At 45.8% G+C, this 23514-nt stretch overlaps 1 protein-coding gene and 2 non-coding genes across 10 annotated transcripts in view; 1 reads left to right on the plus strand and 2 right to left on the minus strand.

Moving 5' to 3' along the window:
* GGT1 (gamma-glutamyltransferase 1) overlaps positions 1–23514 on the plus strand; it is a 121736-nt gene that overhangs the window by 60664 nt on the left and 37558 nt on the right. The window lies entirely within an intron of this gene.
* LOC119943176 lies at positions 8671–8808 on the minus strand. The gene has a single exon (XR_005455646.1). It is a non-coding gene; the product is annotated as a small nucleolar RNA SNORA7 (small nucleolar RNA).
* LOC119943151 lies at positions 18565–18692 on the minus strand. The gene has a single exon (XR_005455627.1). It is a non-coding gene; the product is annotated as a U6atac minor spliceosomal RNA (small nuclear RNA).

Genomic DNA, 23514 nt, shown 5'->3' on the forward strand with positions numbered 1-23514 from the left:
TCCCAGTGCTTAGTGCGACCCATAGTAAATGTTTAACAAATACCATTCAAAACAAAAAAAAACCTGAGCCGGCTTCTTTACAGCACAAACTCAAGAAAGGAAAAGGGGGAGGGGACAGCTGAGAGCAGCAGGCAACATTTGAGGGTCCAACTGTTGGGTGGGTTTTGTCCACCTGAGGCCAGACCTGGTGTTTGAGCTCCCTGAGGGACTGCATGTTTCTGTGTACCCCAGCCTTAGCACCACTGCCGCTAAAGCTCATACTCAATGCCCCAGCCAGCTGGTGGACACCTGCCCTTCGGTCACCTCTGCAGGTGTCCCCTAAGGGACCATGAAGGTGACTTGCAGAAACAGGATGGTGACTAAACCTCAGTTATCTCCTCTGTAAAATGTGGATTAAAACTGTGAACCCCACGTGGGACAACCTGATAGCTTTGTATCTACTCCTGCACTTAGAACAGTGCGAGGCACATAGTAAGTGATTAATACCATTATTATTATTATAATACATCGAACAAACCAGCCTGCTCCGCCTTCTCATAGATCACACTTGGGCTCCCTCGAGCCAAAGTTTTAAAGCCCCACCCCAAGTCTAGTGGCCACATCAGATCCATTTCTTGCCTTTCAACCATCTGGATGGGGATTGCTGAACTCTGTCTTTGCGGGGGACTCACCTGACGTGACTCAGTGAAACCAACTGGGGGTAGCAGCAGTGGGGAGAGAAGTTATTCCGGGTCTGAGCTTGCCCAAACCCAGTTTGGCTCCCTATTCCGGGGCCCTGGAACAAACCTGGTATTTAGTTCAAAGAGCTAAAATGTATCCTCAAGTTTAGGCTTGTACTAGGGGGCTGTAGAATTAGCACCTACCCTGCAACTCTAATTGGAATAATGTTAGCTGTCTATCCCAAGTGCTAATGAACTTGGCTAATGAGAAGCCCAGTGGCCTAATTCATTCATTCAGTCATATTTATTGAGCGCTTACTGTGTGCAGAGCACTGTACTAAGCACTTGGGAAGTACATGTTGGCAACATATTAATAATGGCATTTATTAAGCACTTATTATGTGCAAAGCACTGTTCTAAGTGCTGGGGAGGTTACAAGATGATCAGGTTGTCCCACAGGGGGCTCACAATCTTAATCCCCATTTTACAGATGAGGTAACTGAGGCACAGAGAAATTAAGTGACTTGCCCAAAGTCACACAGCTGACAATTGGCAGAGCCAGGATTTGAATCCGTGACCTCTGACTCCAAAGCCCAGGCTCTTTCCACTGAGCTATGCTGCTTTACAGAGGTGGTCCCTGCCCAACAGTGGGCTCACAGTCTAGAAGGGGGAGGCAGACAACGAAACAAAACATGTGGTTAGGTGTCAAGTCGTCAGAACAAACCTAAATGCACATCATTAACAAAATCAATAGAATAGTAAATATGTACAAGTAAAATAGAGTAATAAATCTGTACAAACATATATACAGGTGCTGTGGGGAGGGGAAGGAGGTAGGGCAGGGGGATGGGGAGGAGGAGAGGAAAGAGGGGTCTCAGTGTGGGAAGGCTTCCTGGAGCTCTCAGTAGGGCTTTGAAGGGAGGAAGAGAGCTAGCTTGGCGGATGTGTGGAGGGAGGGCATTCCAGGCCAGGGAGAGGACCTGTGTTCTAATCCTGGTTTCACCTCTCACCCTCAGTGGTCAAGTCTTTTCTCTGGGCCTCTGCTTCATCATCTGTAAAATGGGGATTAAATGCTTGGTTTTTCTTCCTACTTTGACAGTGAGCCTCATGTAGGACAGGAACCGTGTCTCACCTAATTAACTTACCTTTCTCAGTGCTTGGCTTATTGAAAGAGCTAAATAAATGCTATTATTCTTAGACTTAATGACAGCCGAACCAATCAAGTAGCTGCTTAAGGCTTCAGACTGCAAATTCCCTCAGTCTGCGTGCAGTGACTGTTGCCCTTGGCAACTGTCCAATCAATCGGTAGTATTACCTGAGCACCTGTGTTTAGAGCACTGTTCCAAGCAAGTGAGAGTACCATAGTTAGAGGAAGACACAATCCCTGCCCTCAGGGAGTTGACAGTCTGGCCCAGTCTGTTGTCCAGAATGAGTAGCTTGTGCAGTAACTGAGTCACGGGGGCTGCTTCCTGGAGCAGAATGCCAGGGGATCCTCCGGCCCAGAGAGACCTCCCTTGACACACAGCAGGCTGTAGCATTTGGAATCCCTTCCTGAAGGAAGTTACACTGGTGAATCTATCAATCAGTGGTATTTATTGAGAACTTGCCTTGTACAAGTGCTTGGGAAAGTACAATGTAATATTCATTCATTGTTTATTGAGCGATTACTGTGTGCAGAGCACTGGACTGTTTGGAAAGTACAATTCAGCAATAGAGACAATCCCTGCCCACACCGGGCTTACAGTCTGGGGGTGGGAGGGAGACAGGCATCAAAACAAGTAAACAGGCATCAATATAAATAAGTAGAATTATAGATATATACATAAGTATAGAGAAGCAGCGTGGCTAAGTGGAAAGAGCACAGGCTTTGGTGTCAGAGGTCATGGGTTCAAATCCCTGCTTCGCCAATTGTCAGCTGTGTGACTTTGGGCAAGTCACTTAACTTCTCTGGGCCTCAGCTCAACTGTAAAATGGGGATGAAGACTGTGAGCCCTCCGTGGGACAACGTGATCACCTTGTAACCTCCCCAGCACTTAGAACAGTGCTCTGCACATAATAAGTGCCTAATAAATGCCATTAAAAAAAGTGATGTGGGGCAGGGAAATGAGGGGAGAGCAAAGGGAGCGAGTTGAGGTGATGTGGAAGGGAGGGGGAGCTGAGGAAAAGGGGGCTTAGTCTGGGCACATCTCCTCCAGTAGGGCTTTGAAGGGGGGAAGAGTGGTTGTTTAGCCAATTTGAGGAGGGAGGGCATTCCAGGCCAAAGGCAGGATGTAGGCCATGATTTGATGGCCAGACAGGTGAGATCGAGGCACAGTGAGAAGGTTAGCACCAGAAGAGTGGAATCTGTGGGCTGGGATGTAGAAGGAAAGAAGGGAGGTGTGAGGTAAGAAGGGACAAGGTGATGGAGAGCTTTGAAGCCAATAGTGAGGAGTTTGTGTTTGATACAGAGGTTGATAAGCAAAAGCTGGAGATTTTTGTCGAGCAGGGTGACATGCCCTGAATGTTTGTGTAGAAAGATAATCCAAGCAGAAGAGGGAAGCGTGGATTGAAGTAGGGAGAGGCAGGAGCTAACAGAGTTGGTAAACATGTTCCCTGCCCACAGCGAGCTTACAGTCTGGAGGGAAAGCATCGGCAGGTTCTTGAGGAGCGGGGCTTTAGATACAATCAGAGTCAACAGGTCCCAGATACAGAGGGATTACAAACAGGAGTCCATCTTCCAAGGCCTGTCTCAGTACGGGGCCACAGCTGGGGCTGCATAAATGTCAGTCAGTGAATCATTTATTGAGCACTTACTGTGTGCAATTCACTGTACGAAGGGCTTGGGAGAGCATAATATAAAACAGACTCATTCCCTGCCCACAGTGAGGGGAGACAGACATTAATGTAATAAAGAAATTACAGATATGCACATAAGTCCTAGGAGGGGGAGACGAATAAAAGGAGCAAATCAAGGTGATGCAGAAGGGAATGGGAGAAGAGGAAAGGGCTTAAGCCAACAGCACTCACTGAGGGATAGTTAGGGATGGCAGATAGTATATGACTAACCATTTAGGGACATGTCAAGGGCAACTGCCCTACGGCTCTTCCCAGCATCCCGTTGTCTTCATCGGAGGTGGTTTGCCAGGCTGGGTGGACTGGATGGTCACCAAGAAATGGCTTTGCTTAGGGCTCTGCACAAGAGCTGGCTGAGGGAACCTTGCTGTGCTATTTTTGTTTTTCTTAGATTACAAAGCCTAGGTTGACTGCGAGCTGGAAAGGGTGAACTATCCATCTTTTTTTAAATTATTTTTTTAAGGTTTTGTTAAGCGCTTACTATGTGCCAGGCACTGTACTAAGGGCTGGGGTAGATACAAGCTAATCAAGTTGGGCAAAGTCCATGTCCCATAGTCATTCATTCAATCATATTTATTGAGTGCTTACTGTGTGCAGAGCACTGTAATAAGCGCTTGACGTACAAGTCGGCAACATATAGAGACGGTCCCTACCCAACAACGAGCTCACAGGCTAACGGTCTTAATCCCCACTTTACATATGAGGGACCTGAGGCACAGAGAAGTGAAGTGTCTTGCCCAAGATCACCCAGCAGCCAAGTTGCGGAGCTGAAAGTAGCACCCAAGTCCTGATTCCCAGGACTGTGTTCTATCCACTAGGTCATGCTGCTTCACCATCTTTCTGGAAATTGCCCTTTATTGTGTTTGGTTTTTGCTGGAGGATGAATGGAGACTTAATGTCAGCTTTGGCTCCCAATTTTTTGGTTACTTACTGGCAGTGAGGTAACAGCCTTAATGTCACCAAGAAGCAAAGGCCTTAATGTCAAAAGATGCAACTGCAGAGCTCCCTGGAGTCTCCAGCTGTCCAGGGAAACTTTATCCTAAGGCAGAGTCTTTCACTCCTTTCCAGACCCCTGGGATTAAATCTTGGGAATTCCAAACCTCTCTTCTGTGCAGACACTAAGTAGTAAGTCCCCAGCCTGACGATACATGTCCTTGAAGAGAGGACTCAGTTCAAAAATGCTTTCCTTGTATTCCCCCTGTCTCACAATCTGAGAAGCGTCAGGTAAGTATTAAAACCATTTCTTGAACACTCATTCAATCGTATTTATCGAGCGCTTCCAATGTGCAGAGCACCGTACTAAGCGCTTGGGAGAGTACAATACAATAAACAGACACATTCCCTGAGCACAACGAGTTCAAAGCGTTAGGAAAACTTTCCCCTTCATGAGTTGGTCCCTGCTCTAACTGTAATTCTATTGCTGAAAGAGTTTTTGCTAGAAATGGAAGGAGTTGACTGCGTTTCTTGACACGCTGCTGTCATTTTTAAAGTATAAAACTTTAAAAAGTTGGGCGGAGAAAGGCTAGGAGGGATTTGAGTTGGGGGAAATGCTGGGTTTAAAAGAAATCTGCAGTTTTCCTGACTACCAGAGGAGGGTAGTTCAAGATGCTGTTTACACTGTTCAACGGCTCTGGTCTCCTGTGTTTTCCAACCTCTGTGCTCCTGTGAAGGTATCAGGCCGTTAGTAATCATAGTAGTAAAGTATTAAATTTTTGCAATATGGCGGAAAGCTATGGGACACCAAGCTAGAGAATGGATACCCCTGCCACTTCTGCAGAGGCAAGTCAAGCCCATGACCTGCTTGCAGTGGGACACAGCTAACAATAATTGCTGTATTAGTTAGGAGGTTATTACGTGCCAAGCACTAAACTGGGCACTGAACTGATTCCTACAACAATCCAGGCTGCTCGCTTCACTCCTCTAATGCCAACCTACTCAATGTACCTCAATCTCATCTAGTTCACCTCTGACCCCTTACCCTTTTCTTGCCTCTGGCCTAAAACATCCCTCTCCCTTGATGTCCAACAGTCCACCACTCTCCCCACCTTCAAAATCTTATTAAAATCACATCTCCAAGAGGCCTTCCCTGACTAAGCCCTCATTTCCCCAACTTCCTCTCCCTTCTGTGTTGCCCTTGCACTTAAATTTGCACCCTCTATTCACCCACTTTCATCCCCCACAACACTTTATATATCTGTAATTTATTTATAATAATAATAATGATAATAGTGGGATTTAAGTGGTTACTACGTGCAAAACACTGTTCTAAGCGCGGGGGGGGATACAAGGTGATCAGGTTGTCCCACTGTGGGGCTCATAGTTCCCTAGTCTTCCCCCATCACCTCAGCAGCCACTTGGAACAAAGGTCCCACCCGGTGATTTCCCATCCTCATTCCCTTTCCTCACCCTGTTTACTTCAGGTAATCAGCTTTTTGCCGAGGGCCTGGGGTGGAAAAATGGCAAATTCTAGAATGACACACCCTATGAAATCTCCTGTAGAATAAGCAGTTTTCCTGCCACCCAACAGACCAGCAGCAGTGTGGCTTAGTGGAAAGAGCAAGGGTTTGGGAGTTAGAGGACACAGATTCTAATCCTGGCTCTGCCACTTGTCTGGTGTGTGACCTTGGGCAAGTCACTTAACTTTGCTGGGCCTCAGTTAGCTCTTCTGTAAAATGGGGATTAATAATAATAATAATAATAATAATAGTATTAAGCACTTACTATGTGCAAAGCACTGTTCTAAGCACTGGGGAGGTCACAAGATGATCAGGATGTCCCACAGGGGGCTCACAGTTTGTCCCCATTTTACAGATGAGGGAACTGAGGCACAGAGAAGTTAAGTGACTTGCCCAAAGTAACACAGCTGACAAGTGGCGGAGCTGGGATTTGAACCCATGACCTCTGACTCCGAAGCCCGGGCTCTTTCCATTGAGCTGCACTGCTTCTCAAGACTGTGAGCCCCACATGGGACAACCTGATTACCTTGTATCTACCCCAGTGCTTAGAACAGTGCTTGGCACACAGTAAGCACTTAATAATTATCATCATCACCTAGAAGCAGTGTGGCCTAATGGGAAGAACACAAACCTGGGAGTCAGAGGACCTGGGTTCTAATCCCGGCTCCACCACTCATCTGCTGTGTGACCCTGGGCAAGTCACTTCTCTGTGCCTCAATTTCCTAATCTATAAATGGGGATTGAGTGACTGTTCTCCCTTCTAATTAGAATGTGAGCCCTGCATAGGACTTAAATAGCTTGAATCTACCCCAGTGCTTAGTACAGTATTTGGCACCGAGTAAGCATTAAACAAATACCATCATTATTATTTCCAAACAACATTTCCCAGGTGAACGGCTATAACTTTAGGGTCTACTCTTTATTGCTGTATTGTACTCTCCCAAGTGCTTAGTACAGTGCTGAGTACAAGTGCTAAGAAGTGTTTACAAGTGAATAGTACAAGTGCTGAGAAGAAGCATAGCTCAGTGGAAAGAGCCCGGGCTTTGGAGTCAGAGGTCATGGTTCAAATCCCGGCTCTGCCAATTGTCAGCTATATGACTTTGGGTAAGTCACATAACTTCTCTGTGCCTGTTACCTCATCTGTAAAATGGGGATTAAGACTGTGAGCCCACCCTGGGACAACTTGATCACCTTGTAACCTCCCTAGCACTTAGAACAGTGCTTTGCACATAGTAAGTGCTTAATAAATGCCATTATTATTATTATTACAGGGCTCTGCACACAGTAAATGCCAAATAAATACTATTGAATGAACACGCCTTTCCATTAAACAATATCTTCCCGCACCTCATCCTTCATTAGCTTCTTAATCTATGTGCTGTTCTCCTGAGTTGGGTCCTTTCCCATCACTTATATGACCCAGAGGGAAGCAGATTGGCCTAGTGGATAAAGCACGTTCTGAGAGTCAGAGTACCTGGGTTCTAATCCTGTCTCTTCCACTTATCTGCTGTGTGACCTTGGGTAAATCACCTAACCTCTCTGTGCCTCAGTTATCTCATCTGTAAAATGGGGATTAAGACTCTGAGCCCCACCTGAGACAACCTGATAACCTTGTGTCTTACCCAGCGCTTAGAATAGTGCTTGGAACATAGTAAGTGCTTTAACAAATATTATTATTATTATTATTATCTATCCCAGTGCTTAGTACAGTACCTGGTACATAAGTGGTTAGCAAAAACCATTTAAAACAAACAAAAGAAACCAATTGTCCAATAGCTATCCTTGCTTAAACACAAACCTGACACACAAACTGTTACTGAGGTTCATGCGACAGGCTAAAATTGCTGATTTTTTAAAGAAGGCTTTCTTCACAGCTCTTTTTGGGTTATACCACTTCCAAGAAGTTCAAAATATGATTCATGAATTAATTCTCATTTACTAGAGAACCAGCGTGACCTAGTAGATAGAGGCTGGGCTGAGGAGTCAGAAGGACCTGGGTTCTAATCCCGGCACTGTCACTTTTCTGCTGTGACCTCGGCAAGTCGCTTTAGCTTTCTGTGCCTCAGTGACTTCATCTGTAAAAATGAGATTGACTATAAGCCTCATGTGGAACCTGGACTGTGTCCAGCCTGATTAGCTAGTATCTACCCCAGTGCTAAGTATAGTGCCTGGACCAAAGGAAGTGTTTAACAAATAACCGTTGTTTTTTTTTTTAAAAAAAGAGCTCAAAATGTCATTCGTGTGTTAACTCTCCCAGCAAACATCCCTGGGAGTCTGGACGGGGCCGGCTATTTCCCTCCATGACTGCTGAGGTGAGACTTAAAGTGACTTGTCAAAGCCTGCAGGGAGCTTGTGGTATATAATAATCTGGAGAGAGCCCGGCCCTGCCCTTCCAGATGTTTTTTTCCTGTTATGAGAAGGCTCTAGGGCTGATGTAGCCTTTTTTTTTAATGTCATTTAAGCACTCACTATGTCAGGCACTATACTAAGTGCTGGGGTCTCGTCTTACACTGTGGGGTCATCTCTGATCCATAGCGACACCAAGGATACCTTTTCCCCAGAATGCCCCGCCTCCATCTGCAATTGTTCTGGTAGTGTAGCTATAGAATTTCCTTCGTTAAAAATATGGAAGTGGTTTACCATTGCCTTCTTCCGTGCAGCAAACTAAGTCTCTGCCCTCAACTCTCTACCATGCTGCTGCTGCCCGGCGCAGGGGAGTTTTGACTAGCAGCAGATTGCCTTCCACTCGCTAGCCACTGACCAAGCTAGGAGTGGAATGGGTAGGCCTCTGCTTGACTCTCCCTCCCATTGTCGAGACTGGTAGAGTACTGGAAACTCTCCAGGTGCGATCCTGAGAGGGTAAGCTCTGGGGTAGATGCAAATTAATCAGGTTGGACATGGTCCCTGCCCCACATAGGGCTCACAGTCTTAATCCCCATTTGGCAGAGGAGGTAACTGAGGCACAGAGAGATTAAGTGACTTGCCCGAGGTCACAGAGCAGACAAGTGGAGGAGCTGGGGTTAGAACCCAGGGCTTTCGGACTTCCGTGCTCTATCCACTAAACTATGCTGCTTCTCTGTGACCTGCTTTTCCATAGCTGTGGCCTGATGGGAGACCTAAGCAGTGTGGCTTAGTGGAAAGAGTCATGGATTCTAATTCATTCAGTCAGTCATTCATATTTATTGAGTGCTTACTGTATGCAGAGCATTGTACTAAGCCCCTGGGAAGTACAAGTCGGCAGCATATAGAGACGGTCCCTACCCAATAATGGGTTCACTGTCTAGAAGGGGGAGACGGACAACAAAGCAAAACATGTAGACAGGTGTCAAAATCGTCAGAACAAATAGAATTATAGCTCTATGCACATCATTAACAAAATAAACAGTAAATAGATAATAAATAATGAAAGTAAATAGGTACAATATATTCTAATTCCGGCTCCGTCACTTAACAGCTGTGTGACTTTGGGCAAATCACTTAACATCTCTGGGCCTCAGTTCCCTCATGTGTAAAATGGGGATGAAGACTGTGAGGTCCATGTGGGACAACCTGATGACCTTGTATCTACCCCAGTGCTTAGAACAGTGCTTGGCGCATAGTAAGGGATTAACAATTACCAGTGTTATTATTATTATTAATAAATAGCATCTTGTCAGGGCAGTCAATTGGGAGGGGAGGGTGGGAAGGGCACACTTACCAGTGAACCAACCACAGGCACTATTAGGCTTATTGCCCCCTCTTAGTTTCATAGAAAAGTGTTCTCTCATGCACCAGATCACACGGTTCCTGGGAATAGGTCACTTCAGAAGTTCCTCAGTGGTTTGAGGCCTCCCTCTTCATTGTGCACAACACTGTGTTACAATCGGTGGGATCTGAACGCTTCATGTGCTCGGAAAGCTAAGAGGCTCCAAACTGCAACTGTAAAAAAAAAGATAGCTCTTATTATTATCGAAGTCTCTAAGTATTTTTTTCTTTCCCTGAAGAAGTACTGCTATTCCTCACCCCCACTTCACCCCTCTCAACTACCAACTGAGGCCTCTTATGGTGATGAGGGAATCTCCCATCGGGAGATTTGGTCTGAGAACCTGTGTGAAGGAATTGATTGTGTATCTATCCCAGTGCTTCACACATTTAAGTGCTTAACAAATGCCATTATTATTATTAAAGAAAGACAATCCCTGCCCACAATGGGCATCTGTCACTATTTTAATGTCTGTTATTCCCTGTAAACTCTGCCATTCAGTCGTATTTATTGAGCACTTACTGTGTGCAGTGCACTGTACTAAGCGCTTGAGAAAGTACAATTCAACAACAAACAGTGACATTCCCTGCCCAAGTTCCTTGCGGATAGGGATCACATCTACCAACCTGGTTCCATTGAGAAACAGTGTGGCCTAATGGCTACAGCACAGGCCTGGGAGCCGGAAGGTCATGGATTCTAATCCCAGTTCCGTCACCTGTCTGCTGTGTGACCTTGGATGAGTACCTTTACTTCTCTGTGTCTCAGTTACCTCATCTGGAAAATAGGGGTTGAGACTGTGAGCCCCATGTGGGACATGGACTGTGTCCAACCTGATTGCTTTGTGGCCCCGACACATAGTAAGTGCTTAACAAATACCATTTAAAAAAAAAACAAACTCAGCAAGGCCTGTGTATATTCATCCATTCATTCAATCGTATTTATTGAGCACATACTGTGTGCAGAACACTGTACTAAGGGCTCAGGAAAGCACAACAATAAATGGACCCATTCCCTGCCCACAAGGAGAGCCCTTGAGGGGATTCCGTTTTTATAACTTTCATTGTTTGGACTCTGGGAGGACAGGAGTCCAGGCTGGGTAGATACAAAGGAAGATTTCCTAGCAAGTTTCCTCAGAGTTTTCACTGGGTCCCTTTCTTGTTAGGGTGGAAATATGTCTCTTCAAAGGAATTTGGAGATTGAACTTCCCCATGAACTTTAGAGGCTGAAACATTGTGACCCAATAATGTTGAAATTTAGGCCTCTCAAATTGAGGGGCCCTGCTGACCCAGGCAGCCTTTTGCAGATGTTAACTCTTCTACTTCCATTCCATCTGCTCTTGATTTGCAGCATGACTTTGGACAAATTGCTTCCAGTCTATTACTCTATCCTGCCGCTGTTGAAGGGTTGATAATAATAATGACATTTATTAAGTGCTTACTGTGTGCAAAGCACTATTCTAAGCTCTGGGGAGGTAACAAGGTGATCAGGTTGTCCCACAGGGGGCTCACAGTCTTAATCCCCATTTTACAGATGAGGTAACTGAGGCCCGGAGAAGTGAAGTGACTTGCCCAAGGTCACACAGCTAAGTGGTGGAGCAGGGATTAGAACCCATGACCTCTGACTCCAAAGCCCGTGCTCTTTCCACTGAGCCACGCTGCTTCTCTAATTTCTGATAATGATCCCTTCCTCCCAGGATGTATCAGGGTTGTAGGCTGAGGTCTGCACATACTATTTTATTATTATTTTTATTATTACAGTAATAATAATTGTGGTATTTGTTAATTTCTTTCTATGTTCCAGGCACTGTGCTAAGCCCTGAGGTGGGTACCAGCAAATCAGATTGGACACGGTCTCTGTCCCACATAATAATGATGGTATTTGTTAAGTGTTGAGCACTGTTGTAAGTGCTGGGGTAGACACAAGCAAACCGGGTTGAACACAGTCCCTGTACCACATGGGGCCCACAGTCATAACCCCCATTTTACAGATAAGGTAGCTGAGGCCCAGAGAAGTGAAGTGACTAGCCTAAGGTCACCCAGAAGACAAGTGGTGGAGCTAGGATTAGAACCCAGGCCCTCCAACTCCCATGCCCTTGATCAATCCACTAGGCTGTGCTGCTTCTGCCAAGATCTGGAAGAGCTGAAGTGCTCTGGTCTGGATGCGCTTTGGTCTAGAAGGCTGTTCATTCCCAACACATTCAAATAATAATTACGGTACTTGCTAAGCACTTACTATGCACCAAGCGTTGTTCTAAGCACTGGGTAGATACAAGTTTAGCAAGTTGGATGTAGTCCCTGTCCCTGTGGGGCTCACATGCAAATCCTATTTTGCAGATGAGGTAACTGAGGCCCAGAGAAGTGAGGTGACTTGCCCAAGATCACAGCAGACGTGTGGCAGAGCTGGGATTAGAACCCACGTCCTTCTGACTCCCAGGCATGTACTCTATCCACTAGGCCAAAATGAGACGGGAGGCCAAATTTTCCAGCCCTCAGAGTGGGGCAGGGGGTGCGGAGGACAGGTGTTTCAGGGGGATTAGCCAAGCATTCCGGAGGAAAGAGCAGGAAGGGGGGCCAGCCTGTGAGACAGAAAATGAGACAACAGGCCCACTGTCTCACACTCAGTTGTACTTAGGCACAAGTACACACAAATACACAGTTTGTATTTCCCAAGATGATGTTTCCAGCACTGGGCAGAGAGCAGCAATCAATCCATGGTATTTATCGATCACCTGCCATGTGCAGCGCACCGTACTAAGCACTTGGGAGAGTACAGTTCAATAGAGTTGGTAGATATGATCCCTGCCCACAAGGAATTTAGAGCCTAAATGACAATAATAATAATGATAATGATGGTATTTAAGTGCTTACTATGTGCCAAGCATTTCATTCATTCATTCAATCGTATTTATTGAACGCTTACTGTGTGCAGAGACCTGTATTAAGTGCTTGGGAAGTACAAGTTAGCAACATGTAGAGATGGTCCCTACCCAATAGCGGGCTCAAAGTCTAGAAGCACTATTCCAAGCACTGGGGTAGGTACAAGGTAATCAGGTTGTCCCACATGGGGTTTACAGTCTTAATCCCTGTTTCATGGATGAGATAACTGAGGCCCAGAGAAGTGAAGTGACTTGCCCCAAATCACACAGCAGACAAGTGGCGGAGGCGGGATTGGAACCCATGACCTATGACTCCCAAGCCCATGCTCTTTCCACTAAGCCACGCTGGAGACAGGCATTCTGTCAGTTACAGATAGGAGAAATGGCAGAGTTTAAGGATATGTACATTATCAATCAACCAATCAGTGGTATTTACTGAGCACTTACTGTGCATAGAGCACTGTACTAAGCACTTGGGAAAGGCCAACACAACATGGTTGGTAGACTCAATCCCTGCCCACAAAGAGGTTAGCAGTCTACAGGGAGAGACAGACATTAAAATAAATTACATACGAGGGAAATAGTAGAGTTTAAGTATATTTGCATAAGCTCGTGGGCAGGGATTTTGTCTCTTTGTTGCTGAATTGTTCTTTCCAAGCACTTAGGACAGTGTTCTGCACACAAAAAGTGCTCAATAAATATAATTGAATGAATGAATGTTAAGCAGCAGGGCGAAGTGGATAGAGCAAGGGCCTGCGAGTCAGAAGGTCATGGGTTCTAATCCTCTCTGTCTCACCTCTGACTTCTCACCCACATCCTTCCTCTGGCCTAGAATGTCCTTCCTCCTCAAATCTAACAGAGAATTACTCTTCCCCCACTTCAAAGCCTTATTGAAGGCCCGTTTCCTCCATGAGGCCTTCCCTGGCTAAGCCCTCCTCTCTTCTCCCACTCCCTTCTGTGCTGCTCTTACTTGCTTTTTCATTCATCTTCCCAACCATCTCCAAAGCACATATGTGTATATCTTTATCTATTTATATTATTGTTTGTCTCCCCCTCTAGACTATGAGCTCGTTATGGGCAGAAATGTGTCCGTTGTTATATTGTACCCTTCCAAGAGTTTTGTACAGTGTTTTGCACACAGTAAGTCCTCAATAAATCCGAATGAATGAATGAGTGTATCCTGGCTCTGCCACTTGTCTGCTGTGTGACCTTGGGCAAATCACTTCACTTCTCTGTGCCTGTTACCTCATCTGTAAAATGGTATTTGAGACTGCGAGCCCCATACGGGATAGGGACTGTGTCCAACTGTATTTGCTTCTCTTGAGAAGCACTGTGGCCTAGTGGAAAGAGCACGGGCCTGGGAATCTGAAGGTCATGAGTTCAAATCCCAGCTCTGCCACTTGTCCGCTGTGAGAGCTTGGGCAAATCACTTAATTTCTCTGTGCCTCAGTTCCCTTATCTGTAAAATGGGGATTGAGACAGTGAGCCCCACATGGGACAGGGATCATGTCCAACCTGGCACATAGTAAGTGCTTGACAAATGCCATAATCATTATTATTATTTGCTTGTGTCCACCCTGGCACTTAGTACAGTAACTGGCACATAGCATGTAACATACCAATTTTTTTTTTGCTTGTGGCACCTCTTAAGCTCTTCTGTGACTGTGTCTGTACGTCTCTGCCGGGCATGTTTCCACAGAGGCATAGGGTGCAGTGAGCAGGACACAAGTAGAGGGTAGGAATTTGTAAAGAGTATGTGCAATCTTTGACCTCGGTAGCCAGCTCTGGACTGAAAGCTCACTGTGGCCAGGGAATGTGTCTATTGTACTCTCCCAAGCACTTAGTATAGTACAACTGCACACAGTAAACACTCAGATGCAATTGATTGAGTTATGGATTGAAGCAGGGCTAAAACACGGATCTCCTGATTCCCATAGCAATGCTCTTGCGATAGTATGGGTGGAGGCTTCTTCTACAGAGAGAAATAATTGGGGAAGAAAATTATGTGCTGCAAGCTTAAAGGCTCTTCAGAGAAGCAGTGTGGCTCAGTGGAAAGAGCATGGGCTTTGGAGTCAGAGGTCATGGGTTCGAATCCTGGCTCCACCACATGTCTGCTGTGTGACCTTGGGCAAGTCACCTAACTTCTCTGAGCCTCTGTAAAATGGGGATTAGGACTGTGAGCCCCACATGGGACAACCTGATCACCTTGTATCCCTCCAGCACTTAGAACAGTGCTTTGAACATAGTAAGTGCTTAACAAATGCCATTATTATTATTATTAAAGGCATTATCGGTATGATCAGTATTTATTGAGCCACTCCTGGGGTGCAAGTCTCTGCACATTGTACTCAGGGAACATACACATAGGAAAAAGATGGAAAGAAGGTGTGACATACTCTGGCTAATAGAAATCACTGGACTGAAATCAGAAAAGCAAATTGGTGGCAAAAAGCTTCCCTATGTCCAAACCATTGTGAGCATTGGATTTTAAGCTCCTTAAGGGGAGAGACAGTGTCTTCCTTGACAACCCTTTCCCAAGAACTTAAAGTCGAGTTTTGCCTTAAGTAGGTGATCTAGAAATACAATTGGTTTTCAGGGAATGTCTCCTGGAGGAGGATATTCTCTTTTGAGAGGGTTTTGAAGTAAAGGAGCGATGCAATTGGGCAAAGCCGGGGAGAGAGAATGTTCCCACAGTGGATGAAAGATGTAAGCAATGGGTGATGGATTTGAAAGTGAGGGATATTTAGGAAGCTTGTTCAGTTGCGGGGAAAAGAAAGGCGTTTATCCAGGTCCTTATCTTAACCCAGACAAATTCGAAGTTGGTGGTGCCACCTTCCAATTTAAAGGAAAGGTGTGTAATTATGGTGTTTAAGTGCTTATTCTGTGTCAAGTGCTTAGGTAGATACAAAATAATCAGGTCCCACATGGGGCTCAAAGACTAAGTAGGAGGGAGAATGGGTATTGAATCCCCATTTTGTAGATGAGGGAATTGAAGTAAAAAAGTCAAGTGACTTACCCAAGGTCACAGAGTAGACAAGTGGCAGACAGGATTGAAAACCAGGTGTTCAGACTCCCAGGCTGGGTGTGTGTGTTCATTCATTCAATCGTATTTACTGAGGGCTTACAGTGTGCAAAACACTGTATTAGGCATGTGGGAGAGCAATAATAATAATAATAATTGTGGTATTTGTTAAGCACTTATTGTACTAAACACTGGGGTAGATACAAGCAAATCAGGCTCTCAGTCTCAGTCCTCATTTTACAGATGAGGTAACTGAGGCACAGTGAAGTGACTTGTCCGAGGTCACGCAGCAGATGAATGGCAGAGCTGGGATCAGAACCCACTACCTTACGACACCCAGGTAAGGTGGGTGTGCTCTAGCCATTGTGCCATTTCAGACCCATTCCCTTTCCACAACAAGCTAGCTCTGGATAGGTACTTTGTTGCTTAGCCTTCAGTTAAGGGAATTTGTGTTTTTAAAACGTCTGGTTCTTTGCCCGTCTTTTAAATATCTTATCTTTCCTCCCGATCCAAAAGTGAGCCAATGCAAATACTTTTTCCTGAGCGTGGAGTCTTCATCGAGAACTGCTTTTCACAAAAATGGAAGAGTGCAATGCCGAATGCCACAGAGTCTCAGCTAATAAAAAACAAGATTCCAAAGCTAACGAGCTAACTGGGGGAAGGAAGAAGGAGGGAATGATTTGATGGAAAAAAATCCCTACTCGTAATAGTTTTCCCAGAAAAGTTTCAGGTGCTCTTTTTAGAATTTGAAAAAATGTAAACTGGAAATTTGGCTTCAGTCACTAGTGGAGAGGCTTTCTGCTACAGTCTCCCTCCTTCCCCGTCTCTTTTTCTTTAATTTAGGGAGATAACTAGCTCAGACCCAGCCTTCCTTGATATAGCCTGATCCCAGCTGTTAGTACAGTGCTCCGCACCAAGTAAGCACTCAGTAAGTATGATTAATAATAATAATGGCGGCACTTGTTAAGCACTTACAATGTGCCAAGCACTGTTCTGAGCACTGGGGGGGGGGGGGGAATACAAGGTAATCAAGTTGTCCCACATGGGGTTGACAGTCTTAAGCCCCATTTTACAGATGAGGTAACTAAGGCACAGAGAAGTCAAGTGACTCGCCCAAAGTCACACAGCTGACAAGCGTCAGAGCCGGGATTAGACCCCATGACCTCTAACTCCCAAGCCCAGGTTCTTTCCACTCAGGCACGCTGCTTCTTATGATTGATTGACCTCTGGAAATCTCCTGAACTGTGAGGCCCTTCCTGGATTCATTCATTCATTCAATCATATTTATTGAGCGCTTACTGTGTGCAGAGCACTGTACTAAGCACTTGGGAAGTCCAAGTTGGCAACATATAGATACGGTCCCTACCCAACAGTGGGCTTACAGTCTAGAAGGGGGAGACAGAGAACAAAAGGGTTTAAGTGGGGACCTTGACTGGCCACTGTCCCTGAGGCCTGCTGGGATTTTGGGTCCATTGGGGATCACTACATATAGTAATAATAATTATGGTACTTAAGTGCTTACTATATACTAAGCAGTGGAGTAGATACAAGCTCATTAGGTTGGTCACAGTCCTTGTCCCACGTGGGGCTCACAGTCTTAATCCTCATTTTACAAGTGAGGTAACTGAGGCACAGATAAGTAAAGTGACTTGCCCACGGTCAGACAGCGGACAAGTGGAGGAGCTGGGATTAGAACCCAGGTCCTTCTGACTCCCAGCCTCATGTTCTATCCTTTAGATAATAATAATGACTGTGGTATTTAAGCACTTACGATATGCCAAGCACTGGGGTAGATAAAAGATAATCCAGTCCCTCATGGGGCTCACAGTACAAGGGAGAACAGGTTTTGAATCTCCATATTGCAGATGAGGGTAATAATAATAATAATGATGGCATTAGTTAAGTGCTTACTATGTGCAAAGCACTGTTCTAAGCACTGGGGGGGGATACAAGGTGATCAGGTTGTCCCATGTGGGCTCACAGTCTTAATCCCCATGTTACAGATGAGGTAACTGAGGCTCAGAGAAGTTGTGACTTGCCCAAGGTCACACAGCGGGTACTGAGGAACAGAAAGGGGAAGGGACCTGCCCAATGTCACTGTTGGGTAGGGACTGTCTCTATATGTTGCCAACTTGTACTTCCCAAGTGCTTAGTACAGTGCTCTGCACACAGTAAGCGCTCAATAAATACGATTGATGATGAGGATGATGATGATCCCTGGTCTTCTGGCACCTAGGCCTGTGCTCTTTCCACTAGGCCATGCTGCTTCCCATATTATACAGAACACACTGTGTCTCCGTGGGAATCCTCCCCTTCTACCAGACAGAACTGGGAGGTTGTCCAGGCCTCTCTGCCCCAGCTGGGCTGAAATCCAGCTTTTTTTCCTTTTCTTTTTGGCCAGTTCACTCCTAAGACTTTAAGACTCCATCCAGGGCAGCAGTGGTCCAGCTTGATTATCTACGACTCTCTTTCCGCCCTCTGACCCCGCACCCCCTGCTTGAGGAGGTGGTGAAAACTTTTGATTAAAGTGAACTTCTGGACTGTAAACTCATTCATTCATTCAATCGTGTTTATTGAGCGCTTACTGTGTGCAGAGCACTGTACTAAGCTTGGGAAGTACAAGTTGGCAACATACAGAGATGGTCCCTACCCAACAATGGGCTCACAGTCTAGAAGGGGGAGACAGACAACAAAACAAAACGTGTGGACAGGTGTCAAGTCCTCAGAATAAATAGAAGTAAAGCTGAAGACACATCATTAACAAAATAAGTAGAATAGTAAATATGTACAAGTAAAATAGAGTAATAAATCTGTACAAGCATATATACAGGTGCTGTGGGGAGGGGCAGGAGGTAGGGTGGGGGGGGATGGGGAGGAGGAGAGGAAAAAGGGGGCTCAGTCTGGGAAGGCGTCTTGGAGGAGGTGAGCTCTCAGTAGGGCTTTGAAGGGAGGAAGACAGCAAGCTTGGCTGATGTGTGGAAAAAACTTGGTAAGATGCCACGAAGTTGGTGGCAATGCCTTAACCATGTATGTGTTGTATGGGCCACTAGGACCTCTTCCATCCTTCTCAAGGGGAGTGTTAACCTTCTCTCCTTTCATACAACACATTATGGGCAGGGGACCTGTCTAACAACTCTGTTGTGTTGTACTCCCCCATTCTTTCATTCAATCTTCTATTAAGTTTACTGTGTGCAGAGCACTGTACTAAGCGCTTGGGAAAGTACAATACAACAATAAAAAGTGACAATCCCTGCCCACAATGAGCTCACAGTCTAGAGTGGGGGAGACACACATCAATACAAATAAACAGACATCAATACAGATAAATACAATTACAGATATATACATAAGTGCTGAGGGGCTGGAAGCAGAGAGGAAGAACAGAGGGAGCAAGTCGGGGTGACGCAGAAGGAAGTGGGAGAGGAGGAAAAGTGGGGCTCAGTCTGGGAAGGCCACATAGAGGAGCTGTGCCTTCAGCAAGACTTTGAAGGGGGTGAGAGTAATTGGCAGATTTGAGGAGGGAGAGCATTTCAGGCCAGAGGCAGGACGTGGGCTGGGGGTCAGCAGCAAGTCAGGTGAAATTGAGGCAAAGTGAGAAGGTTAGCACCAGAAAAGTAAAGTATGCAGGCCGGGTTGTAGGAGGAGAGAAATGAGGTGAGGTAGGAGGGGGCAAGGTGATGCTCTGTACCCGATAAGCGCTCAATAAATATCATTAATTGATTGATTTGGGGGATTTTCCAAGAAGCCCATGCAGCCATGTCTTTTTCTGCTCTGCACTGCTGTGGCTCCTGGAAATTTGGTTGAACAACCTGAAACTGAGGATGTCAAATGAGTCTCTGAGTTGTCTCCCAAGCCAAAAAGGTGCTTGCCAGATTGGACTCCATTACAATTCTGTATTACTCCAGCAGTGATCTGGTATTTAGCCCAGTGCTTACCACAGTTCCTGGCACATAGTAAGTGCTTAATAAATACCATCATAATTATTATTAACTACAGCCCAGGGGATGATCCAGACCCAGAGTCTTGTCACTTCAATTCTAGCTCCAGGTCTCTACTTGTCCCCCAGAGTGGAACCCTCTGCCGCTAACCTCCTCACTGTGCCTCGTTCTTGCCTGTCCTGCCGTCGACCCCCGGCCTACGCCCTCCCCCTGGCCTGGAATGCCCTCCCTCCGCACATCCGCCAAGCTAGCTCTTTTCCTCCCTTCAAAGCCCTGCTGAGAGATCACCTCCTCCAGGAGGCCTTCCCAGGCTGAGCCCCCTTTTTCCTCTCCTCCTCCCCATCTCCCCTGCCCTACCTCCTTCCCCTCCCCACAGAACCTGTACATATGTTTGTACAGATTTATTACTCTATTTTACTTGCACATATTTACTATTCTATTTATTTTGTTAATGATGTGCATCTAGCTTTACTTCTATTTATTCTGATGACTTGACACCTGTCCACATGCTTTGTTTTGTTGTCTGTCTCCCCTTTCTAGACTGTGAGCCCGTTGTTGGGTAGGGACCGTCTCTATATGTTGCCAACTTGTACTTTCCAAGTGTTTAGTACAGTGCTCTGCACACAGTAAGCGCTCAGTAAATACGATCGAATGAATGAATCACTCTCTCATGCCATTCATTCAGTAGTATTTATTGAGAGCTTACTGTGTGCAGAGCCCTGTACTACGGGCTTGGGAAAGTACAATACAGCAATAAGAGGGACAATCCCTGCCCACAACGAGCTCGCAATCTAGAGATGCAGCCCTTGTTCTACAAAAACATTCAGGCCATGTTTCCTCTGTCCTCAACAACCTCCAGTGGTTGCCCATCCACCTCTGCATAAAACAGAAACTCCTCACCATTGGCTTTAAAGCACTCAATCACCTTGCCCCCTCCTACCTCACCTCACTACTCTCCTATTACAACCCAACCCACACTCCTGACTTCTCTGTTAACCTTCTCACTGTATCTCAATCTAGTCTATCTCTCCTCCAACCTCTCGCCCACATCCTGCCTCTGTCCTGGAATGCCTTCCCTCCTCATATCCGACAGAAAATTACTCTCCCCCTCTTTCATTGCCTTACTGAAAGCACATCTCCTCCAAGAGGCCTTCCCTGACTAAACCCTTCCTTTCCTCTTCTCCCACTCCCTTCTGCTTCACCCTGTCTTGCTCCTCTTATCCATCCCCTCTCCCAGACCCACAACACTTATGTACATATCTGCAATTATTTATATTAATGCCTATCTGCCCTTTAGACTGTACGCTCGTTGTGGGCAGGGAATGTCTGTAATTATTGTACTCTCTTAGTAAATATGAATCACTTAGTACAGTACAGTGATTGATTCAGGGGAGCCCTACAGGAATGTTCTGCCCTCCAGGAGCCTGCCCTACAGACAGCAGCTTGGGGGTCTCCCTGGAGGGAGATGAGTGAAGAAACGGGAAGCGTGAGGAGGCTACACCTTCCGTCCCATCCAGGGAGCTTGTGGTTGGATACCGCATTCCTACGAGGGAGCCAGATGATTGTTTGCAGTCCTAATTCTGTAGGGGAACTTGCTCACAAGGCCCAGAAGCAGGGACATCTGCCAAGCTCTGCCAATTAATAATAATAACGATGGTATTTGTTAAGCGCTTACTACGTGCAAAGCACTGTTCTAAGCACTGGGGGGGGTGGATGCAAGGTGATTAGGTTGTCCCACGGGGGGCTCACAGTCTTAATCCCCGTTTTACAGATGAGGTAACTGAGGCTCAGAGAAGTGAAGTGACTTGCCCAAGGTCACACAGCTGACATGTAGCGGAGCCGGGATTCGAAACCATGACCTCTGACTCCAAAGCCCGAGCTCTTTCCACTGAGCCATGCTGCCAGTTGCCAGCTGTGTGACTTTGGGCAAGTCACTTCACTTCTCCGGGCCTCAGTTCCTTCATCTGTAAAATGGGGATGAAGACTGTGAGCCCCCCGTGGGACAACCTGATCACCTTGTAACCTCCCCAGCACTTAGAACAGTGCTTTGCACACAGTAAGCGCTTAATAAATGCTATCACTATTATTATTATTATTATTATTATCCACCCTGTGGTTCCCACAGCCACTTGCCAATTGGGATAGCGAGTACTCGGATGCTCGTGGGGTGCAGGGAAGATCCACCACATTTTCTTAAATGCTACTTAAGCATTTGCTGTATGCTGGGCACTGTACTAAGCCCTCGGTGGACACAAACTAACTTAGGCTAGGTAAAGTTCCAAGTCCTCCGTGGTCTTTATCCCCATTTTACAGATGAAGTAGCTGAAGCACAGAGAAGTTAAGTGACTTGCCAAGGTCACAGAGCAGACAAGTGGCAGAGCTGGTAGTAGAATTTAGGTCCTCCAACTTCCAGGCCCATGCTCTAGCCATTAGGCCATGCTGCTTCTCACTGAGTGGCACGAAAGGACAGCAGTAGCTCTCCCCATCCCAGTCCATGCCACTCTGCCCTGAAGGAAGACTGGAAATGGAGCAGCCACCTTTGAAGCCGGCGAAGGAATGGGTACATGGGGTCCCACTTTGCCCACCCTGCTGAGGAGACAAGTACTCATCCCACCCATGGAGACTCTCTGCAAAGCAGTGGGAATGGCAGGGGAAGTCAGCCAGTCTATTGTATTTATTGAGTGCTTACTGTGTGCAAAGCAGTGTACTAAGTGCTTGGGAGAGTACAGTATAACAATATATATCAGACTTTTTTGCTTGATTGGGTAGGTGGGCTGAGGGCTGGGGGAGACCAAGGGGTTGGGATCTGCCTTTTTTATTTTATTTTATTTTATTTTATTTTATTTTATTTTGTTAATATTATCATCAATCGTATTTATTGAGCGCTTACTATGTGCAGAACACTGTACTAAGTGCTTGGGAAGTACAAATTGGCAACTTATAGAGACAGTCCCTACCCAACAGTGGGCTCACAGTCTAAAAGTATGTTTTAATATGTTTTAATAATAAGTCTTAATATGTTTGGTTTTGTTCTCTGTCTCCCCCTTCTAGACTGCGAGCCCACTGTTTGGTAGGGACTGTCTCTATATGTTGCCAACTTGTACTTCCCAAGCGCTTAGTACAGTGCTCTGCACACAGTAAGAGCTCAGTAAATACGATTGATTGATTGCCTTGCCTTGTACACTTTTCAACGCAGTTCTCTCCTCCAGCCAAAGATGACCTGGCAGACAGTCATGTTTAAATACTCCCATAGTAGCTCACACAGTCAGTCAAAAGATATTTTGTTTAAAGATAGGTTTTTTTTTTTGTTGTTGTTTGTTTGGCCAGGAAACTGAAGTGATCTCCAAACACTTCCAGTGGAGAGACTGCTGCTGCCTGATTCAGGAAAAGGGAATATTGGGTCTAGGTGGCCTTTTTAAAGCAGCAAGACCTAGTGGGCATGGGCCTAGGAGTGAGAAGGACCTGGGTTTTAATCCTGGCTCTGTTACTTGTCTGCTGTGAGACCTTGGGCAAGTCACTTCACTTCTCTGTACCTCACTTTCCTCATCTGTAAAATGGGAATTAAGACTGCGACCGTGTGGGGCAGGGTATGGGTCTGACCCGATTACCTTGTACCTACCCTAGCACTTAGAACAGCCTTGGCACATAGTAGGCACTTAACACATACCACAGTTATTATTACTATTATCATCAATCCCCCTACCACCAATCAGGCAATCAATGGTATTTATTGATCACTTACTATGTGCTAAGTGGTTGGGAGAGTAAAATTCAACAGAATTATCGGACACGTTCCCCGCCCACAGGGAGCTTACAGTCTAGAATAACAGACAAACATTAATATGAATTAAATCTGCTAGGTGGCAGAGACTGGGAATTACTGGCAGATACAAGCAGAAATGTAGTAAAGTGAAAGTCATGGGGGAAGGTAAGAAAAACACTAATTCCAAGATCATAATGGGGAAAAAATCTCCTTGTACCCTCCATTCA

The sequence above is a fragment of the Tachyglossus aculeatus genome, chromosome 21 (assembly GCF_015852505.1).
Source record: "Tachyglossus aculeatus isolate mTacAcu1 chromosome 21, mTacAcu1.pri, whole genome shotgun sequence".
In the NCBI taxonomy this organism is placed as follows: Eukaryota; Metazoa; Chordata; class Mammalia; order Monotremata; family Tachyglossidae; genus Tachyglossus; species Tachyglossus aculeatus.